The sequence below is a fragment of the Haliotis asinina genome, chromosome 9 (genome assembly GCF_037392515.1).
Source record: "Haliotis asinina isolate JCU_RB_2024 chromosome 9, JCU_Hal_asi_v2, whole genome shotgun sequence".
NCBI lineage: Eukaryota > Metazoa > Mollusca > Gastropoda > Lepetellida > Haliotidae > Haliotis > Haliotis asinina.
Genome location: NC_090288.1, coordinates 7,412,521 through 7,418,520, shown reverse-complemented (window position 1 = coordinate 7,418,520; position 6,000 = coordinate 7,412,521). Strand labels below are relative to the sequence as shown.

The window sequence follows — 6,000 nt, the reverse complement described above, 5'->3', positions numbered from 1 at the left end:
TGTATTTTTACCAAATTTATTTAAACATATCTTTCTAAAAACAAAAAATAAATACATCAAATTAATATCATTGCTTAGCAAGTTGGAGGAAAACATCTTCTACACAGGGCAGCTATGGTGAGATGTCAGACACAATCTTACTGTGAAAAACAGTGCTTAGAGTGTGACGTCATTAGTCACTGATAGCTGTGCTGTGTAGACAGTAGCTCCCTCACAACTCATTGTGTAAAGTCAAATATTGTAACAAAACATACAGAAAAGGTCTTCCAGAATGAAATGTAAATATGAAAGGCTTTGTTTGAGTGGCATTTTGGAAGATGGGAAGTAAAATATTTCAGAAACTATATGGATAACACCTTTATTTTGTGAGTGTGAAATGGAATCTATATTGAAACGTCACACTCACGATAAAAAGGAGCTGTTCTCCGTAAAGGTTTGTTCAATAACGAAAGATTTTGACAGTACTTCCACAACATTACTTGAATACAATCTAATGCAAAACTAGTGTTTGATAAAAGATTCAAATATTACCAATATTTTTTAAAACATACAGATCAGTTTCAAATTTTGGAAAAACTGAAGTTAGTTTAAGCACATTATGTATATATATTTCTATAATTTCTGATAAAATATGATCAAAATGCACCAATCTGAATGTATTTACCCAAAAATATATTGTACAAATCAAAACTATTTCTATATTTACTCCAAATTATGCAGTGCTAGAACACAGAAGTGTTGTTCAACAGCAAGACACAGAAGATGTAGAGGTAGTATGTGTGTCTGTCTAGGGGTAGGAAGATCCAGAGCTGGGCGTGGCATCCTGTGGGGTAGGGCAGGCCTGCTCTGGGGTGGTTAACCTCATCCTCCTCCCCTATACTCAACCTTGGGGTTGTTCGGTTGGGCTTCTACCACAGGGCCATAGCCATCTAAAAGTTAGAGAGGCATTTGTCAGAATGGTTGTAGCAATGCCGTACAGTGACTAGAAGTGGCTTCACCACTTGTACTCATGCTAATACCCTGTGAAACAGAAACATTTGGGACTTCAAATACCAACATAAAAAGACTTCTTCTCAATCTGGGATCAGTAACCTGTGAGCATGCTTCCATACAAAGGGGCTGACCCACTGAAAATCTGTACACAGTGCAAGAGCTCCATCAACCAGACCAAACTTTGTGTGATACGATGCAGTTTAGATCCTGATCGTTTACCTTCACATCGCTTCCAGCAATATCACAACAGGGGGGATCGGACCCAGTTCATCAAGGCATTATCTACTAAGCTATCCCACCATCCCTGCAGACTTACTATGTGTCTTACTGCTGCCTTTGCTCATCACACACTCTCTTTCCCTGATGCCCTTGACCTCTGACCCCTCCTCTGAGTTTGACTTGCGGCATGCTTCCTGAATCTTTTCAGCAACATAGCTGCAAGCTGTAAAACAAACAACAGTATTATGAAACCTATTTCACCATTTCAAAAACATAGTATGTTTCTTACATATTTATACCTCAAGTGTGACAAAAAACGAAACAAGGCATTACATTTGTTAGGCCAAGAAAACGTTCTGTACCAAATACATACCTTATTCCATTTTTAACGAAATATACATGACAAAAGTGCAAAATAGTGTTGTAACTAAAAGTAATACTCAGCAAAATCTAACTTGGTGGCAATGGCACTAATTAGAACATTTGAAACCTGGCCGACTGCAAAACAGCTAATGTAGTGAAACCCAAACTAGCATTTCATGTTTACTTTCGATTAGTAAACAAGTGATAAAACATACTCACAGATTTACACACACACACAAACACACAAAACAAAACAAAACAAAACAAAACAAAACAAAACAAAAAAAACTGACATTCTGACAGGTAGAAAGAATGTTTGAGTTAGGGAGTGAGTGAGTATGGTTTTACGCCACTGTAAGCAATATTCCAGCAATATCACAGCGGGGAACACCAGAAATGGGCTCCACACATTGTACAAAGGACATATTGTGTTTGTTTTACTAGTTTGGTTAAAATGGCTGTTGACAACAATGTTGTTTAATGTTGCAGCCAGTAATATGCCACCTACAAGGTGACGGTCGGTTCAACCAAAACACTGTTACCGATCATTCATTATTGGAATATATCGCCCGACAACGGTCTCTAAAAGCGGCTGTAACCCTTGTTATGAAACATGATTCGGTATCTTGACACAAACAACGTGAACAGTCAGTGACACAAAAGCTGCTATGCATAATGAGCGCTTAGCTGATTTACTGACAGCCACGGGTTCCTCACCTTTTATTATTAATCATACCATCCTGTAGATTTCGTAATATTGCGCTGAACGCTGATGTTCGCGATATCTTGTTTGGGTTCAGAACTTCTCACACTGTTTACCTTTCTGACATTGCCGATGACGTCGTATCACGTGATGCACGAGGGTCACGTGCTAAGCGGAAGTGCCCTTGTAAACAACCTGTCAAGTTCATGTGGTCGTTCGTCTGTCAAATACCGTCAGCATCACGGTGGATACCTGACGTGACTGCGATGACAACCCATCATTAGCCGTAAGTCGCATTTATTACAAATTTATCATGCTATATTCAGTTTTCAAAGGCTGTACACCTCCAACTCTAAATACGACTAGGGCGTTTTCGGATTTTCATGACGAAGTTGATAAGCTCAACTTGGTATAGATCTATTATGGATTTATTGTAATTTCCATTAAGAATAACATTTTACCTATATTCCCCTCTGGCCTTTTGACCCCTAAATGGAACTCTTAGTTGAACTGAAGTGTAACAAACCGACGTATTGATTTCATGGATTTCACTATCCGTGAACATGCATTTACTAGTACCCAGCAGTTTTTCCATTTAAAATTATGCCTTTGTTATACGAGTGATAAACACTGGTATGAAACTAATTTTATTTTTATACAGCACAAAACAGCTTAAGTGCTAAATATTTGTAACTTGTAGTAATTCTGCTTAGTTTTAAAATATATTTGATATATCCACAACCTTCACCTGTGCTGTATATGAAATAGAATATCAATATTTTTTATTAACATTAAGACTGATGTAGTGGCCACAAAATTTGCGAGTCCTGTGCTGGGATTCGAACGACAGACCTTCCGTTCCGAAGTCGGATGCCTTGTCCACATGACCAAAGAGGTTAACCCCATCAAGGTACGGATGTCATCTGTGGGATGACTCCACGCCCTGCTACACTGACTTTTACAGAAATTATTGAAAAACTGCTGTCTGGTTTCAAAAATTAAAATGTACACATGGCAGTGGAGAGCTTGGTTATATCAGACGTGTTAAACACACAGTGTCAGAGATACCTGAATGGATCAGGTGCTTCCTTGTCATATCAACCCGTAAGGTTCTATTGCTACATGGGTCCAGTGTCATCAGTGTTGTGACAGGGCTGCTGTTTCATTTGTTTATCTTGGGTCCGTACAGGAGGTTGAGGCTGGGGGTATGGGTGGCCCTGTGATATAAGCCGTCCTTTGGGAACCCCAGCAAGAGGAATGATCGATTATGGGTTTGAATTCTTGTTTGACTAATGGTGTGTCTGGATTTGTCAGTTGGCAGTGAGACTAAGACCTTTTCAGAGAGAGTTTGATTGATGTTTAAAAAACGATGAAACATAGCAACTTTTGTATTTCTTTTATATTGTTAATGCAACTTTTGTAAGTGGGGTTTTATTTGACCGGTATAACTGATTGCTGTCTCAAAACTACTAATAACAATGCAAGGTTAAACAGATTTACAGCAGCTTGTTCTCTTTGATCACAAGACAGTCAGTGTCTTTGCATCATAATGGCTATGTATCGATTGCTTACAATAATATCTTGGAGATACCTTTCAAGATAGTATTTTACAGTATTTTCTCTTGTCAGTATAACCTACGTAGACTCTCCCATTCTTTTAGATAAACATGTGTATTTAAATTCATTTTAAAGTTAGACCAAGTGTATCATTAATACGATTGCTATTTGGCTTTTGCATGTCATATTTGAGAGATAACAAGTAGATAGATGCTCATGTTATCAATCACTTCATCATCTGGTTCAGGTAATTACTTATAGATGATGATTAACTAGGAGTACTTCTAAGTACAGAGTTATACAACAAATTAAATCTTATGATGTGTAATTTCTTTATGACTGTATGTGTTTAACCCAGGAAGTGGGTGTGTCTGGGAATGAGTATGAAGTGCTCCTGCAGTGAAATATGCTATTTTGATTATGTCCTGTATGTGTTTGTATGGTTTGTCACTTACACACACAGAGTGCACTCAACTTAGAATGCACCTGCTGCTTGTTTGTTTTTTATTGATTTTAACAGCAGTCTGCAAAAAAATATATATCAGAGGTATCTTTGAATATCAAACTGTGCACTTTAAGTATTTAGAAAATGTTCGAAATGAATTTCAATGTCATTTTATAGTTGTTTGAAGAATTTGATAAGAAAGAAAGTACCACTTTCTTTTACTGTCATTATGCGTCTCCATTTATCTGATTACCAAGGAAAGAAACTAAAGTAATCCTTAAGTGTATGCATTGGTTAGTCTGATGATATTTTCTTTCAACAGTTATCATTATATGCAATTACATATCAGATAATTGGGAGCGTGAAGAGTGTCAAGTATAACAGATGACAGTTTCAAAGGTCAATATGTGGTATGATATGAACACTACTGTATGATAATATCGTACCATAACATGATTGTGAAATGTATCTGTTTACAAGTGAATGTAGTACATTTTAACCTGTTTCAAAGATATTGTCACTGGAAGGCAAACAGCAATTAATGCACCAAGAGATAATCTCCCAGCACTGGGGTGATATTGATTGGTTATTCAATATGCAATGACAAGATATATCGACAAGTGTAATACGAGTTTTGTTATTACACCCCCAGAGTTACGACCAAGTCTGTTGGTTCTCTCACAAATGTAAGCTGACCTTTGTTATTGATTGGTGTGTGATAAATGTTCATGTTACAAGATACTACATGTTCTCAGACAAATATATTATACTGGTAAGTATTGCAACATGTGTTGCGCAGGATCAACCATAAGCTGCAAATATTTATGATGTTATGATAATTCAACTGCCATTTGAATTGTTATGGCTGAATATTTGTGTATGTATTTCTGTCATTTTCCCAGTTCAAAATGTATTTGAACACAAAAAAATCAGTCCACAGTTTTTGTAGAAGAATGTCTTTCGGATGATTACTAGTATCATAGGTAATTGGCAACTAACAGGATTAGATGGTCAGTCATTGACTTGGTTGACACATGTCATCGTATTCCAATTACATAGACCAATGCTTATGCTGTTGATCACTGGATTGTCTGGTACAGTCTTGAACCCTGCGATAAAGCATGGAAGAAACTAAGCTAATTCACTCACAGATCATTGTTTGTGTTAAACAAGTCATAAAACAGCTGGTATTGTTGGTATGATTTAAAATATTGGAGTAATTTTCTTTTATGAAGTGTTTTGTGATGAAAGTTATGCTTGGATTATTAAATTGGCTAGTTGCACAGTCACACCTCTTATAGCAGATGGAAATGTATTCATGTACATGTGTCTCAACAGTTGTGTAGCCAGTTTCAGTGGTGAATTGTCACACAATCTGCAGTTTGTCTCTATATCTGATGTTGCTCAAATGTAATGGACCTATACTGCTCCTGCGTACCGCTTCTGTATCTGTATCCTTCTGTGTTGGCAACATACATGACAGAGAAGTGAAATTTGACAGGACAAAGAATTCAAAAAGACCCCTTGACCTGACACTCAATTTTGTACTCAACTACCTATCAGAGCATCAGGTACAAAAATGTGAAGACTTGTTTGTTTCTTGTTTAGTTTAGTACCACTCAGCAGTATGCTAGTTGTATGACAGCAGTCCGTAAATAATCAAATTATGAACGCCAATCCACAATATCTGGATAGGACAACATGCAGTAAGCTCCTCAGA

The 6,000-nt window shown here is 37.0% G+C and overlaps 1 protein-coding gene and 1 long non-coding RNA gene across 4 annotated transcripts in view; one reads left to right on the top strand and one right to left on the bottom strand.

The window, feature by feature from the left end:
• Nucleotides 1-2,434, bottom strand: LOC137295835 (uncharacterized). Its single transcript, XR_010957606.1, has 3 exons — nt 2,293-2,434; nt 1,310-1,435; nt 1-929 (listed from the first exon to the last, which is right to left on the bottom strand). It is a non-coding gene; the product is annotated as an uncharacterized lncRNA (long non-coding RNA).
• Nucleotides 2,435-2,441: 7 nt separating this feature from the next.
• Nucleotides 2,442-6,000, top strand: part of LOC137295833 (GRAM domain-containing protein 4-like) — a 49,748-nt gene continuing 46,189 nt past the window's right edge. For 2 of the 3 annotated variants that reach the window (XM_067827388.1, XM_067827389.1), the window contains exon 1: nt 2,475-2,564. The gene's annotated coding sequence lies outside the window, so the exon portion shown is untranslated. Of the gene's footprint in view, nt 2,565-6,000 lie in introns of all 3 variants that reach the window. The other variant, XM_067827391.1, reaches the window with a different exon arrangement.